We start from the raw sequence: 17,232 nt of genomic DNA on the forward strand, positions 1-17,232 counted from the left end.
CTGCTGCTGCCGATGAGAATCTTGTCTTTCACAGGACTAGGTGTCCCATGACACTATGCAGGTGCCCAGCGCATAAGATCTCTGAACAGACTGTGGACCACAAGATGAATGCTAACAATTCCCAGCCTTAATGTAACAAGGCATCTGGCACAACAGCCCTTGCTGGAGCAGACTTTTCTGGGCTGGTACGCTCACCACAGGTTTTCTTCTCCCAGAGCCAGGGACCTAATAAATGAGTGAGTTTGCTTCAGGTTTATTAGATAAGCATGCTTTTGCAAGAATAAGTCAGCCACAGACTGGAAGAAAGTATTCACAATGCATATACCTGACAAAGGACTCCCATCCAGAATATATAAAGACTTTTTACGAGTTGACAATTAAAAAGACAGCTCAATAAAAAATGGGCAAAAGATTTGAACAAGAACTTCACAAAAGAAGATCTAGGAATGGCTAATAAGCCCATAAAAAGGAGTTCCACATCATTAGTCATAAGGAACATGCAATTTAAAGCTACAATGAAATACCGTTTCATACCTATTAGAATGGCTAAAATAAAAAAGTCTGATGACTCCCAAAGTTGGTAAGGGTATGGGACAACCGGGTTCTCAGTTTATTGCTAATATGGGGTCAGTTTAAATTCTGTTCAAAATGATTTGAGTTATGTGATTAAATGGTTTCTAGATAAATATATTTCTTCATTCATGCACTAATCCAACCATTAAGTAATTATGTCATGATGGGTAAAACAAATTTCATGCCTTCAAGGGGAAATGTAGACAGTTTTTGAAATGAAGCTTTGTTGAGTCAGTCACCATGTAGCTAGTGTTATTTACCATATCTTCTTGATTCTCAGACACATGTGTTATCTTCAGCCAATTTCAAAGTAAGTGTGAAAACTGAAAACTTGTTTTTGCACCAAAAATAAGAGTCTTGAGGCTCTGCCTTAAACAGGAAAAAGATAATTTTTCTCCTTTTACCTTTTGCCTCTGCATTTTAGTTCTTTGAAAAGAAATGCATCGGAATAGATGGTATTAATAATGATCTTGTTGCATTTGTTGAAACGTATTCCTCTATCTCTTTTTAAATATAGCTACGTTTTGATCTCTCAGTGTAAGAAAATTATCTTAAGTTAATACAGTCTTAAGCCATAAATTGCTGTGGCTTTGTTTACTTGCCCAAAGGCAAAAGTTAAATCAATTCGACAAATATTTAGTTTGTGCCAAGCATTTAACCAGGCACTGTGCAGTAACACAGAAGGAGCAGTTCCAATGTGAGAAACCGATACTCTTTTATAATGAAAAGAGTCCTGGCTTTGAAGTTAGGGCACTGTTTTGGACTATGGCCCCATGATGTCTTATCTATGTCATTTTGGGAAAGTCCTCAGAGTTAAAATTTCTGAACCTCTGTTTTCTCCTGGGTAAAATGGCTATAATCATTCCTATCTCATATTATTGATTTAATGGATCATGTAAAAAAAAAATCTTGGCATGTGATAGATGCTCAGTGAATGCTTGTCAAATCTGGCTCTTAGTGGAGACACAAGACATGTTTGAGGAGGTTCTCAGCATTAACATAAGGCAGTGGGGAGCCTGTATTGTCAAGTTCAAGATCAAGATGGTACAACTCTTAGAATAACTCAGCATTTTCCAGAACCGTTCAGTGTGCTGTAATAGAACATCAGGAAAGTTTGTCTGTAACTTTGAACTCGGTTTGGTAGAGAGAAAATGTGACTTGGCAAACCTGAAGTGCATTAGTTTTATAGTTTGGGGTTAGAGAGCTTCCCAGGTGGTGCTAGTGGTAAAGAACCCACCTGCCATTGAAGGAGATGTGGGTTTGATCCCTGGGTCTGAAAGATCCCCTGGAGGAGGAAGGGCAGTCCACTCCAGTATTCTTGCCTGGAGAATTCCGTGGACAGAGGAGCCTGGTGGGCTACAGTCCATAGGGTCACAAAGAATCAGACACAACTGAAGCACCTTAGCATACATGCATGCATATCATCTCTGTGACTCAAAGGGGCAGCAGGTAGAGAGTAAAAAAAGTGGTAGGCAGGGGCATGGTGTTCAGAAATAATGTCCTGGAAAAGAATCAGATATGAAAAGGACTGGGAGTAAAAGTAGGAAAGAAAGAGAGAGAAGGAAGGCGAATGGAAGCTTCCCACCCTGTGGGAAGAGAGTAGGCCCTTCTTTGGGGTGAAGTGTAGGCAAAGAGGTGTGAGGGGTGATGAGAATGAGTTCCTGAGGCCACACAGGTGGTTACACCTGATTCAGGACCAGAAACTCACGCTTCGTCTTCCAAATATCCTTTTTTGTCCCATTGCACATTTTTCCCAATGATATTACTTTCTCATTCTCTCATTTACTAGGTGAGCACATGCATGCACACACACACAACACACACATACACTCACATTGGCAGGTCCTTTCTGGGGAGCAAAAGACGGATCATCCATTTGTGTTTCTAGTTTAAAATCTTCCTTGTCCCTTTGGATATGCTTTAAGCACTTGAGATCCAGGTCATGCAGATGCCCTGGGATGAGGTGGCTGAAGGAGAAGCAGCTGCCATGGGGAAGGTGCTGGCTCAGTGACCCAGAGCTTTCTGGAGCTGAGATTTGAGAATGAGAAAGAGCTCCTGAGCGCATGAAGAAAGTGAGGTTATCAGGGTGGGGAGTGTTGCGAGGAGAAAGGCCTGGGGACTGAGTAGCATGTAGTGTTTTAGGAACTGCCTGTGGCCAAGGTGAGAGTGTGGACTAGGAGCTGGGATGTGGAGAGAAGCTTCCGAGCCTTACAGAGCTTTCCTTCCAGGGCATGTCATCTTTTTCTTCCCACTTTTGCCAAGCACATGGAACAGAACAGCGTTTTCTTCCCCTCGTGAAGTGACAGGGAGGGGCTGGGTAGTGGGTGGGTGTTGAGTGAGGCTGTGAGGTCGTGGAAAGCAGGGTGCTCCGGCTGTCCAAGGAAGAGGTGGACACTGGGGTCTGGCCCCAGAGAGTCCCGGAGACTGTGAGTAGGAGACAGGAAGCTTTGTAATGCCATGAGATGGATGAAACCGGTTCACAGTAACTGCAGAGAAGTCATTCATTTGCTTTAAATCCTGTTCTTTGCTGTAATTTGATTTAAATAGACTTCTTTAATATTCAAGCCTCATTTAAGAGCTCCATTCTTAGGGGAAAAAAGCTCAGTGGAGAGGAAGAACTTGCTGACATTTGTCTCCGTTTGATGGACCCTGAGCGGGTGTCAGGCACCCACTAGGGTCCTCAAGTGCCTCTCCACGCCAAGTGTGTGATTAGCACCCACAGCCTGGGCTGGGAGCTTGTTAGAAATGGAGAATCCCAGGCCCCTTCCCATACCAACTGAATTGGAATCTGCATTTCCACGAGGTCCTCAGGTGACTTGAATGCACGTGATAGAAATGTAAGAAATAAATGACAGTGATGAAGAACATCACGTGCTTTCTGGGAGGTGAAACATTGAAAACTCCAAGCCAAAATATCTTCCAGTTTTGAAATGGAAGGAAAAGGGGTTAAAGATTTTCAAAATTAATGTGTAAATCTCTGTATGTTTTAGAGTACTTTAGAAAACATTGGGTTAATGGTTGCATGTTGGAGTTTCTCATGCTAATGGGACATGTGTGACTCTCCTCGCAAGCACATCACTTACCTCTGCCAGACTGTGCAAGAGGCCCCCTTTCTTCAGCTGCTCCCCATCCTAGAAAAACCGGCTTTACAGCCCAGGACCTGAGTCTGGCTTCCTTGAGGTCGAGCCTCAGTGGAGACGTTGAAAATTTGCCTGCTGATTTTCTGTCTTGTTCTGAAGATTTAATTGCTAGGTATTAAAAACACCCATGTAATATATATTCCATCTGAGAATCTGTTTTTCTAAACTTCCTGTAATGTCATCTGCATGGAAAGATTGAACTATAGATGGATGGGGGTTTTGCTGCTGGGAGGAGGTTGGGGGAATGGGTGGTGGGGTGGATGTGGGTGGGTTTGACAAACATCTGCTTTCTTGTGACTTATTATGAAATAGATATTAGTAGTGTGGACACACTGGGCAAAATGAAACCTATGAATTCTTATGATTCTGTCATTGCTGTCACATTCATAGTTTACTGAATACTTATTATGTGCTCCAGGCTTTACATCTATTGTGTATATTCCTGTAACAACTCTAGAGGCAGGTGGCACCGTCCCCATTGACAGATGAGGAAGCCATGCTTCAGAAAGGATAAGTACATTATTTAAGAGCACAGCATTGGCTGGGAAACTGGATTTGAACTCAGGTCCTTTTAATACCAGAGCTGTGCTCTTTCTGCTCTGCCCTCAACTTTCCGCTAGAGCCAGACTCACTTTTTTTGCCCTGAGATTCTGGTCTGGTTGCCAAGGAGCCCACCAGCCTGCTTCTTCAGTTGGTGCGAGCAAATCTCATAGACTTGTTCATCTGTGAACAAGAAGAGGGTGAGCAATGACATGGCCTGCTGTTTGGTCACAATCAATCCACCAGCTAGTCAACTCCACCAATGCTGGATCAATGGCTCCTAGGCACAAGGCACGGTTCTAGACTGCAGAGAGATAAAAGGCATGAAGACAGGACCTGTAGTCTAGTGGAACTGGAAAATAAACAAAATCACCACTCATCTGCACATGTTAAGCTGCATACTGGCAACACAATGTGCTTTTACAAAGTGTCTTGCATTTCAGAGGCAGCTGTTACCTGTCAGAAAGGGTATAGAATATGCTCTCAAAGTGCCTGGGTTTGAATCTTGTTCTTCCACCCACAAGATTTGTGCTGCTAAGCTGATCCTTTTTTTTCTCTGAGTCTCAGATTCCTCATCTGGACCATGAAGATCCAGGACAGCCATCTCATAGAGCTGTTGCGGGGTTAAATGCCAGAATGAATGGAAACTGGCCGGTGCCTGGCACACAGGAGTGACTTTAAAGACATTTTTGAAACTCTGAGGCTTCAGTGCTTTACTGTTTTCAAAGCCTGCTCTTTCCAAACATCTCATCTGTGCTTCTGTGGCATACACAGTTTGACCTGAGACACTTGAGCTTCCTTGAGAGCCTCCTGCCAAGCCCACAGGCCTAAGCTCCCAGCAGAGATATTCTCACATCGCCTCTCTACTGCAAGATGGTCAGACCAGACAGACTTGTGGCTTAGGGTCAAAGGTAGAATTCCCGCCCTCTCTTCAACAATCCAGGCTGCTCTGTGACCTTGGCCACATGTGATGTTTTTATCCTTTGGCCAGAGTTTCATAATCTGCACCATTTGTACAAACATTCCAGGAAACAATTGTTTGTACAGGCTTGTAAGTTTGTGAGACAGTTTATATATGGAGCCTCATTAAATGATAACCTCTGACCCTCAGAGCCCATTCTGGAGTCCTGCCTGTGGTTGTCCCTTTCTGTTGAGCTTAGCTATGCAGGTGCTGGTGTGCTGAGGCTGTGATGATCCCGCATTGGCCCTCTTGTCGCTTTCTCCCATCCTCTCTCTGTGGCTTTTCCTGATGGATGGCCCAAGTCCCATAATTTTCTGTCTCTCGAGACTCCCGACACAAGAGCTGATCATCCGCCTGCCCCAGTGTTTGATCCTTGGTGGGTAGCTCTCAGATCTGCCCTGAATGCCTAATCCTGCTTCCTGCCTACAAAGTCATAATCAATATGAATTCCATCCTTCTGCAAACATCTATTGAGTTCCTCTTTTGTGCTGGCAGGGCGAACCAGTTGGTTAAAGCCCTAGTGAGAAGCAATATACAAGTAAAACAAAGAAATAAATCATAAAGTTTCAGTTAGGACAGGAAGGAAGCATCAAAGAAAATGGTCAGGGAGACCGGGCTGATGGATTGTCTCATCAGTGAGAACAAATGAGCAGCAGCTCCTGCTTGCCTGCCGTGAGGAAGGTCAGGTAGGGTGAAGGGTGGGGAGGGAAGTGGTGAGGGAAGGCCTCTCTAGGGTGAAGATCTCCAAGCAGATCCTACAGGCTGAGAAGGAGCTGCAAGATCTGGGGAGAAGGAGGCAAATGTATAAGAGGGCCTGAACGGGCAGTGAGGAGGATGAGTTTTAGGAGTGGTCACTATTTATTGTGTAGTGACTCCATGCCAGGCACCGTCCTTAACACGTCATATCTTAACTGATCCCATGTAGATGCTTCCCATTACTCGAGATGTAGAAGCTACTCCAGTCTCCCTGGAGGATACAGACATTGAGAGGTGGAGAGGCTGAGTAACGTGTCCACGGGCGTTCCAGACCATGTAAGTGGTGGAGCTGGCATCTCACCAGCTTCTCTGTGTCCCTAGGCCTTTGTTCTGTAGGACTCGCTGCACACACTGCCTCCTTTCAGGCCCCCTCACATTCTGATTGAACCCCACGTATTGCCTTCGTTACAGCTCGCTTCCAAGGAGGCACCGCGTCTGTCCCTTATCCTTGAGAATCCCTTCCAAGCTGTCTCTGGCTTGTCTCCCTGTCTTACACTCAGCACCTAGTCAGTGCTTCCTCAGCCTTTTCACGTCTGTCCCTTCCCAGCTGTCATCTCATCCATTCCCAAAGCCCTCAGCCTGGTTTCTGCCTGTTCTGTCCACACACCTTTGGCAGAATTGTCCTCACCCAGCACTTTCTCACTGTTCTCAAGTTAAACCTTCAGTGAATATTGATGCTCTGAATTTCATAGGTGATCAGGTTATCTGAAACCTTATAGTGATTTTAAGAATGACCCCTTGACTTGCCAGCCTCCATAATCTCATGAGCCATCTCTTTAGATTAAACCTCTCTCTAGGAAGATGGGATTAACATATACACATTACTCTACAGAAAACAGGAAACCAACAAGGCCCTACTGTATAGTACAGAGAACTATATTCAATATCTTGTAATAACTTATGTAATGGAAAAGAATCTGAAAAAGAATATATATATATCACCCTGCTATACACTTGAAACTAACACAACTCTGTAAATCAACTATACTTCAATTAAAAAAAGAATGATCCCTTGAATTTGAGGAGGACCTTCTGGTGAAGAAGATAGTCACTGTTACTGTCTGTCCCGAAAAGAGTCCTGTGCGTTTAAGTAGCAGAAACAGTGGGGGAAGATTTTGAATTTAGATGTTGCTAATGGCATCACAGTAAGAAAGTAATAGAGATTTTAACACTTATCAGTGGGTGAGGAGCAAGAACTGGAGAGGAAGAGGGCTTTTATATTGTGTTGTAATAGACACTGGAGTTCAGTCTAACTGCAGCTCTCCTTTTTTGTCTATTCTGTTTTGTTTAGAAAAATAATGAACACAGTGCTGTGCACATAGGTGATGCTAATAAAATGTTGGTTTCCTCCCCATGTCTCTGTCTATATCCCCAAGAAAATAATATTTAAATGAAGCAAAAAAATCGTGATAACAAATCATGGTAAAGGAGGGAACATGTTGAACTCGTGACCAGACTGCTCAGGGAATAGAAAGTCTGGATTCATGTTTTCTGGCAACTGAGGATTAATCTGACTCTGTTTAAGCCTTTGAGTTGATGATGGAGAATCAGGCTGGAAAGGTAGTATGGAATAGTGGTTTTGGCTATAAGCCTTGCCATCTGGGTTCAAGTCCTGACTGCCAATTGCTTGCTGTATGAGGCGTGTGACTTTATCTCTCCAAGTCTCAATTTTTCATCTGTTAAATGGATATAATAAGAATTTGTTCCAGGAATCTATTATTAAATAGCAAATCATCCCAACACAATGGCTTAAAGAAATGTCTACATTTATCTTGCTCACAAATCTATGATTGGGGCAGGTTCAGTGGGGATAGGTTTCTTTGCTCCATTCAGCATCAACTAAGGTGGCTTGAAGCTGGAATCACCTGAAGGTTCACTCACTGTCACTCACATAACGTGGTAGTTGGTGCTGGTAGTCCTCTACGGGCCTAGTTGGGCTACATGCAGCCTCTCATGGGACCTGGGCTTCCTCACCACATGATAGCTGAATGCAAGGGCAAGCATCCTAAGGTAAGGGGATGGGGAGAGAGAGGAGGAGGAGGGGAAAGGAGAGGGAGAGGGAAGGAGAGGACCAGGCATGTATTGCCTTTAAGGATCTAGCCTCAGAATTCACTCTGCATCACTTCTGCTACATTCTGTCCATTAGATATGAGTCTAGACATCTGGCCCATATAAAAGGCAGGGAAATTAGAGTCTACTTTTTGATGGGAGGAGTGGAAAATCATCTGTAGCACTGCTTAAAACCACCACATAGTTCCTACATCAGAGCTGTAGTGAGAATTGAATGTGATCTTGCAGGAAAGCCAGGCACAGTGCCTGGCACAAAGGTATAATGACAACATCCTTGTGAAGCATGTCACATTTCCAGTCTGCAGTGGAAGCAGTGGAGGCTCTGAGAGGTGAAATGACTTGCTCAGATTCCCAGTGACTGCCGCAGCAGGGATTTGAACTGTTCCTGTCAGGATTCTGTGTGGCTCCTCCAGTTCAGTTCAGTTCAGTTCACTCGCTCAGTTGTGTCTGACTCTTTGCAACCTCACGAACCGCAGCACGCCAGGCCCCCCTGTCCGTCACCAACTCCCGGAGTCTACCCAAACCCATGTCCATCGAGTCGGTGATGCCATCCAACCATCTCATCTTCTGTCGTCCCCTTCTCCTCCTGCCCCCAATCCTTCCCAGCATTAGGGTCTTTTCCAATGAGTCAACTCTTTGCATGAGGTGGCCAAAGTATTGGAGTTTCAGCTTCAACATCAGTCCTTCCAATGAACACCCAGGACTGATCTCCTTTAGGATGGACTGGTTGGATCTTCTTTCAGTCCAAGGGACTCTCAAGAGTCTTCTCCAACACCACAGTTCAAAAGCATCAATTCTTCGGCACTGAGCTTTCTTCACCGTCCAACTCTCACATCCATACATGACCACTGGAAAAACCATAGTCTTGACTAGACGGATCTTTGTTGGCAAAGTAATGTCTCTGCTTTTCAATATGCTATCTAGGTTGGTCATAACTTTCCTTCCAAGGAGTAAGCGTCTTTTAATTTCATGGCTGCAATCACCATATGCAGTGATTTTGGAGCCCAAAAAAATAAAGGCTGACACTGTTTCCACTGTTTCCCCATCTATTTCCCATGAAGTGATGGGACCAGATGCCATGATCTTAGTTTTCTGAATGTTGAGCTTTAAGCCAACTTTTTCACTCTCCTCTTTCACTTTCATCAAGAGGCTCTTTAGTTCTTCTTCGCTTTCTGCCATAAGGATGGTGTCATCCGCATATCTGAGGTTATTGATATTTCTCCCAGCAATCTTGATTCCAGCTTGTGTTTTTTCCAGCCCAGCGTTTCTCATGATGTACTCTGCTGCTGCTGCTGCTGCTAAGTTGCTTCAGTCGTGTCCGACTCTGTGTGACCCCATAGACGGCAGCCCACCAGGCTCCACCATCCCTGGGATTCTCCAGGCAAGAACACTGGAGTGGGTTGCCATTTCCTTCTCCAGTGCATGAAAGTGAAAAGTGAAAGTGAAGCCGCTCAGTCGTGTCCGACTCTTAGCGACCCCCTGGACTGCAGCCTACCAGGCTCCTCCATCCATGGAATTTTCCAGGCAAGAGTACTGGAGTGGGCTGCCACTGCATATAAGTTAAATAAGCAGGGTGACAATATACAGCCTTGACGGACTCCTTTTCCTATTTGGAACCAGTCTGTTGTTCCACGTCCAGTTCTAACTGTTGCTTCCTGACCTGCATACAGGTTTCTCAAGAGACAGGTCAGATGGTCTGGTATTCCCATCTCTTCCAGAATTTTCCATAGTTTATTGTGATCCACACAGTCAAAGGCTTTGGCATAGTCAATAAAGCAGAAATAGATGTTTTTCTGGAACTCTCTTGCTTTTTCGATGATCCAGCGGATATTGGCAATTTGATCTCTGGTTCCTCTGCTTTTTCTAAAACCAGCTTGAACATCTGCAAGTTCACGGTTCACGTATTGCTGAAGCCTGGCTTGGAGAATTTTGAGCATTACTTTACTAGCATGTGAGATGAGTGCAATTGTGCGGTAGTTCGAGCATTCTCTGGCATTGCCTTTCTCTGGGATTGGAATGAAAACTGACCTTTGGCTTCTCCAGAGCCTAGCAAATGGCACTGACGTCACTCAGCGTTGTCTACACATGGGGCCAGGTGTTAGCGAGAACAGGTCTGTGAATTGGGTGATCTAACCTCTGCAGCCTGAGCTCATCCTGCCTTCTTTCCCAGATCGTCTATCCCGCTTTCCTTTTGAAAAGGGACTTGGGACTTGATTAGGTGGGCACTGGAATATTTTGCTTTATACCCTGTGCATCCTGCTGTGGGAGTGATGCTGAGACCATCAGTTTCTTCTTGCTTGGGTTGTTGTCCAGAAGGCCGTGGAAAAAGGTGCCAGACAGGCCTTCAGTCATGTTTTCCCACTGTGTCCAGTCCCCTTTGGACCTTGGGAGGGATCTAGCCCTGCTGCTGGCTTGTCCTGGAAGCCTCTGCTCTCCACTTTAGCTGATAACTACTTGGGCTGGTTTGTAGCTTTAAAGCACTTCCATCCCACCCCATTTCTTGTGCTCCATTGACTTAGAGGGGAAGGTGTGGATCCCTTTGTCTGTTTACAGGGATTATAAAATATGAGCTGTATCTGTAGCCTGAAATTATTTGTGTGTCAATAAAATACAGTTAAAGAAAAAACATCTGACAAATGTGTTTTAATTTTGCAATGAAAATCCCATCAGCTGTCAATTTAAAATGTAATCCTTCTCGGAATGAAAAGTATCTTTTGTAGAGAAAAACCTGAGGAAGAAGGGAATGGAATTGGACTGCTACCTCCAGGCTTTTTAATTTGGACTTTTTTCCTTTGTTCTCCCCTATACACTTGGTTATTTTTCTTTCCCAGTAGTAATTTGCTTTTTTAAACTTGAAAGGAACTGCATTGAGAGCCATTTTTGCTCTATTTTATTATTCTGTTTTAAAAAGAATTTATAACCTAAGGTTTTTGAAGTAAGATCTCACCTACGAAAGGGTGAAATTCACGGAGACTGTTGTATCAGGAATTTCTCTTTCCATTTGGACTGTGAATCCTGAGCATTTTTGGAGGCAGTTAAATTGAAGACCTGCTTTACTCAGGGGTGGGTGGTGGGAGGTTGAAGGACATATCCTAGGTCTCTTAGTTACACTCTAAACTATCTAGTACGATCACCCTGCCCTTGGCCGGATCACAGCCAGAAAAGGAGCCGAGTCTCCTAGCATTCTCGGTACTTTGTGCAATGGACCGCATGAAGACTTCAGCTCATTTCCCTCACAGGGAGGTGTGTCTGCCCAGGTCCTGGCTCAGAAAGCACCATTGTTGCAGGAGCAGGAAGCAGCTGATGACTCACTGGGCAAGCGGCTGAGCCCCCAAAGTCTAGCTGCCAGCACTCCCCCGCCCCCTGAGCTCTTGAGCCTGCCACGGGTTTCTGGATGTGGCGTGGAGGCAATCCCAGCACACCGATTGCTCTGGTTTTTATTTCAGCCTCTGTTCTTGATGCTGTCCCTCTTCCTTCCCCTCCCTTTTAGTCCTGTCCTGTTCCTGCCTTTCCTCTGCCCCCACACCCCTGAGCGTTCCTGTAACAGAACCCTCTCATTTCCTACCTGTGCCAGCCCTGACACCCAAATACCAGCTTGGTGAAGTTTTAAGTTGGGAGAGTTTTGTGTTGTGCTCAGGGAGGAATGGAGAGTGTCCTCAGCTGCACAATGGATAAAAGTGCCCCCTCCTGGAGTTCGGTGAGGATTAGTTGAGAAGATGCATGTAAAGTGCCCGGAGCCCTGCCTGGCTTGTCCCTAATACATTCTTAGGAAGTGATACTGGTTATTAAGAATAGCCAGTCTCAGCAGCTTAGAGGGTGTAAGGGAGAGTGAGTGCCTTTTCCTCACGAGTGTTTGCTAAGCACCTGCTATTATGACTAGCTAACATTTGAGTATGTTATGCACGCTAGATGGGCACTGGACGGAACAATCACTGTTATTACCCAAGATCCCACAGCGAGGAAGCATGGAAAGTGAAAGTGAAAGTTGCTCAGTCGTGTCCAACTCTGCAACCCCATGAGCCCATGGCAGCATGGAGGCAGAGATCAAACCAAGCCGTGGCCCCACAGTGGGCACGTTGCCTATGTGAGACCAGGACTCAGCTCCAGTGGCGTGTGTGTTAGGTTGATGTGTAATGTGTTACTGCAACTATGAGGGTGTCTACTTAGTGCATTTTCTGTGAAGAGATACCGTTTATTCCGAATGTGCAATCACTGTTTTTCTGCTCCTGTCCTGGGCTTACTTGCGGCCACATCGTGAGATCCATGAAGTCCTAGGGTCTCCAGAAGGAAGCTGTGTTCCTCTTCCTGGGCCCCTCACCTGGCGGGAGGCGCCACGGTGTGTCACTTCTCAGGCTCCCCTCTATGCCCATGTACCCCTCCTCAGGGGTTCATCAACGAGGAGAGTTTGGCCAACATTAGGTGAAGGGGTGGCCTCGGAGTGGGATCCAGACACTTGTGTGGCAGTGAGTACTGGGTGATGCAACATTTATTACTTAAACTCCAGTGAAGCTTTTCGTGAACGCTGGATCTTCACTTTCCAAAAGAATTCAAATCATCCCAGCAAATCTTCCTTCGTTAATGGTTGGGCTTCTACACTGGGACTCAGGGACACTGGATTCTCTTCAATCCATCAAGGCTCACATCTCCCCTGGAGGCTGCTGCCTCGCTCTGCGGGCAATGGTGATAGGTGAGGGAATGACGAATGTGTGTGTCTTCGTGCAGTCCTCTGTGGCTCCGGGCCTTGGTGAAGCTCCTGAGTGGCAGGTGATCCTGACTGCATCCTTACAGAACCGCCGAACCAGTGACGGTTGGCATGGTGATGAGAAGACTGAGAGCGCTGTGGGCTCTGTTTTTAATTACTTGAAGGCCCCCATAATAGAGGAAGCAGATATGTTTGGGGTTGTCAAAAGGGTTAAACTAGGGTGATGGGTAGACAAGTTTCTGTTCAATTAAAGGAGGAGCTCTCTGACCACCAGAGTTATGGAAAAGTGGACAGGATGGTAATGAACTTTCTTGGTCCTGTAGGTGCACAAGTCAAGGCTTATTGATCACTTGGCAAGGCTGTTGTAGACAAGATTGCATTCTTGAGGGGTTGGTATGTGTGTGTGTCTTTGTGTCGGGGCTCCTGCCCTCCTATGTGCATTCTGAAAGGGGGCTGTTAACTCCTGATCTCTCGCATGTAGAATGGTTACCTCTGATGTGTGTGTTTGTGAATGGGTGAGGGAGGTCATCATTTCTATGTTTTACTATTATTTTTGCATGTATATTTAATGTAAATTTGTTACAACAAGCAAGTATTGATTTTATAATAAAAAATGGATTAAATTGCACCTTGACTCAAAATTAACTCCAGATTATTTGTCACCAAATAAAGGTCAGTGGGCTGCAAGTCAGGAGACATTGGATCTAGTCTTACTTTGGCCGCTCTCTCTCTCTGTATGACCAGGGAAGGTATATCATTTCCTTTCTGGGCCTCAGTTTGCCCATCTGTAAAATGGGAATACTGGACTGAATATGCTAAGCATGGGCCCAAATAGCTCTGATACTCAGGCTGGGCTGCAGTGGGAGCTGGGGGAGGGAGAAAAAGAGAAGGGCAATGTCTGTGCCTCTGTGATGGGGCTGGTGGTGGCAGAGGGATGTGTGTCCCTGGGCCACATCCACTCTGTTAGTCCTGCTGAATTCCTGACTCTCCTTGGCACCCTTGGTCTGGGAGATGTGTCAGAGGTGCTGACTGCATCCCTCGTGTCCCAGAAGCTCTGTGATGCCTAGAGGGCTGGCTCTTGAAGAGGCAAGCCTGGGAGAGAGCACTGCTGGTTTCCCCTTCTGTCGGCCAGTCTCTGTCCCTTTAAACACAGTTGGCTTTCCCACACATCAAGCCTCTGCCGCCACGGTGACCCTGTGATACTAGCCTTGCTTTTGCACTGGCTTGTCCTTCCTCTGAGCCCTCTCTGTGCTCCACTTGCCCCTCTGCTTTCCTATCCCTGAACTTCACACCCCTGCCTCCATTCTTCAACCTCTGGGGGTCCTTCCTTGGCTTACTAAAACCCAGTGTCCCTTTTGACGCTCAGTTCTACCCAGTCCCTTAATTCTGGCCAGATGCACAGTTTGGGGATTAAGAGGCGCCCTACTAGTCTCAGCTGCAGGAAGTCCCTCATCCTATGCAGAAGCCTGCCTCGGGCCCCCTCTGACACCCCCACTCCCACCAGCAAAGGAGGATGTGGACCCCTCCTTCACTCACAAACAATATCACCGTTGGGGTGTGAACAGTGCTTTTGGACACAGCCTCAGGCTCTGGCAAACACTTTTCCTGAACCCCAGGTTATTGTTGCTTAAGTCACAGCTGGAAGCTGGCTTCAGAACACACTGATTTCTCCCCGGACTTCAACAACCCCCAGCTTTAGTTTGCCTGTTGGCTCCTTCATAACGTCTCAGCCTCATAAAATGGTCACTTTCAGTTAAAAGATCTTATTACTACAAAAAGAGATGTTGAATCACACAATGAAGGTCGCTGGTGAAATGTGATCCTTGAGACTCATTGGCCCTGGTCCAGGGCGTGGGGAAGTGGATATTAAGAAGATAAATTAGAAGTCAAAACACAGTTCTGTTTTCCCTTGTGTCTTAGGCTGACTGTCTGTGATGAATTTTGCAAGGAAAAAAAAAATCAGAACTCTCTCCCCGCGCCACCTTCAGAAGTCAGATTCCAACCTAGAGAGACAGTCAGCAGCTCTTTATTTCAGCCCTGACATTACCAGAATGGTAATTTCACTGGGTGGTAACACAGAAGGTTTCTTTTTTCTACAAGTCCCTGAGGTTGGTTTTACCTTGCAGCCCAGATATTTTTTAATTCCGTGCAGTTCAGCAAATCCTTGTTAATGGGCTTGCTCTGGTCCAGCTGAAGTGGATGTGGGCGGGGGACACAGAAGGATGTGATAAGACTCCTGTCCTTGGAGCCTTAGTAGCCTTAGTGTCTGGGAGGTGGGGAGAGTTGTGAGTAGGAGGAATAAACTGATGTGGTTGGTATGCCACTGGGATAAGATGGCAGACCCTTTCTTTCTCTGACCCTAAACTCCAAGTACTATGATCAACTCCATTTATGGTGAGGAAATGGAGGCTTAGAGAGGTTAAAATGTCCAGGGTCAGTGGTGGAGCTGAGCTTGGGACCAGGTCTGACTGACTCCAAAGTCAGCTAGCCCTTTACCCCATATATGGTTCTGCCCTTCCTGGCACCCGTGAGAGCACCAGGTTCAGTGGCCAGAATATAGAGAAGCATCTCTTTCGTTTGTACAACCGACCCCCTTGGAAGCCATTTCCATTTCCCTAGACCATCCCATGAACAGTTCTGAGGAGCAGGTGAATGCTCTCAGATGACAGATTCCTGTGTCCAGATGTGGAAGGTCAGTCTGCATTGCGGCTTCATTCTGCGGTTGGGGCAGGAAGGTGCTGTGCCTTTTAGGAAGGGTGTGATGGAGGAGATCACTGGGGTAAGTCCAGTGACAGCTGTGAATTCAGGTCAAGTCAGCATTCAGGAAGATAGGGAGCTATCCCAAAGATCCACCTTCCCCCACCCCTACCCTAGCCTCATTTCCTTTGTTTTTCTTCCCCTTCATCCCTCTAGTAAACACAGATGCTGGCCACATAGAGCCGGTGTCCTCAAGGCTGACTTGCTCTTTGTTGTGCTGGTGTGGCTAGGCTTTCCCATCGGTGAGATGGCAGAGGAATGGAGAGAAGATGTCATTTCTCCCTCCAGAAGCCATGGACTAAATCTTCAGGCCTCCAGGTCTGTCTTTTATGGGGCACGCATGCCCCAGAGACCCCACCATTGCCGCATTTCACCTCTTTGCAAAGAAAACTCTGGATGAGGGCTCTGTAATAAAACCAGAGATTCCTCAGGGTAAATATCCAACTGTTTAAAGACAACCTCTGGGGAAAGTGCCAGGTCCTTCCCGCTCACTACTGGGAGAAGGCACAGGGTGGATGGGACCATGAGTGTGGTCTGCTGGGTGTTTCTAAAGCTTGTAAGGCTACTTAGGACTGGAAGTATCCTTGGCTAGTTTCCTGGGGCTCTGAGCATCTGCCTCTTTCCCATTTGTTCATTGGGAAATGACCTGTGGCATCTCTCCTTGGCACTGTCCTAGGAGAGTGAGGATACACTGGTGGGCAAATCAGACAAGTCTTGCCCAGCTGGAGCTTACACGCTGGTGAGGAGAGGGAATAATCAAAATAATGAACATCAAATGAGTAAAACATGGAGCCTGTCAGATGGTTATAAGTGTAGTGAACAAAAATGAAGTTGAGTACACGGAATGGAAATACAGCAAAAAGGTGCTGATGGCATGTTGCACAAGCTGGTCTGGGAGGACCTCACCAACACTGTTCACATTTCAGCAGAGTTCTGAGGCTAGGGAGTGAGGCAGGAGGGTATCTGAAGAAGAGAAAATAGCAAATGCAAACACCTTGCAAGGAGAATGTGTCTGGCATTTCTAAGGATGAATGGCAGGGATGTTGCCAAAGAAACTAAGAGTTAGGGGAGAAAAGTGATGCTTGGGCCTCATAGGTGGTCATAAGGACTTTGGTTTTTACATTGTGGGAAGTAAAAACCCAGCAGGAGGTTTTGAGCAAGAGGAAAGACAACATCAGGCTTACAATTTAAAGAAAACACTTGTTTGGGGCTTCTGTGTGGAGGATGGCTGGAAGAGGAGAGAGGACAGGAGGGTAAGAGCAGGTAGAAGGCGATGGCAATAATCCCTATGGGTAATGAGGGCAACTTCAACAGTGGCTATAGTCATGGAGGTGGAGAGAAGTGGATCGATTCTAGATACACTGAATATACAACAATCTTTGCTGATAGATTACTTCTGGGTTATGAGAAGAAAGGAAGAGTTAAGGAAGGCTTAAGTTTTTGGCTTGAGCCAGTGGAAAAATGGAGTTGCTATTTAACGAATCAGAGAAGGCAGTGGAAGAAGCAGGTGAGGGGAGAAGAAAATGTGGAGACTGGGTGTTGGACATGTTAACAGTGAGATGCTTATCAGACCCCCAAGTGGAAGTGTTGAATAGGCGGTTGGACATGAGGCTGAGGTTCACAAGAGAAGTCTAGTTTATGATATATACATTTGGAAATCATCAGAGAATAGATGGTGTTTAAGGTCATGACACTGGGAATAAGTGTGGATGGAAAAGAGACCTGAGGACTCA

At 45.9% G+C, this 17,232-nt stretch overlaps 1 long non-coding RNA gene across 1 annotated transcript in view; it reads right to left on the minus strand.

Moving 5' to 3' along the window:
• Nucleotides 1–580: 580 nt before the first annotated feature.
• Nucleotides 581–17,232, minus strand: part of LOC145523431 (uncharacterized) — a 42,517-nt gene continuing 25,865 nt past the window's right edge. Inside the window, exons 3-6 of the long non-coding RNA XR_014066549.1 lie at nt 4,346–4,436; nt 3,657–3,806; nt 2,408–2,601; nt 581–1,664 (exon numbers count right to left, since the gene is read on the minus strand). This is a non-coding gene — a long non-coding RNA (uncharacterized LOC145523431). The remainder of the gene's footprint in view (nt 1,665–2,407; nt 2,602–3,656; nt 3,807–4,345; nt 4,437–17,232) is intronic.

The sequence above is a fragment of the Giraffa tippelskirchi genome, chromosome 10, assembly GCF_054371585.1.
Source record: "Giraffa tippelskirchi isolate mGirTip1 chromosome 10, T2T-mGirTip1v1.2.pri, whole genome shotgun sequence".
Taxonomy (NCBI): Eukaryota; Metazoa; Chordata; class Mammalia; order Artiodactyla; family Giraffidae; genus Giraffa; species Giraffa tippelskirchi.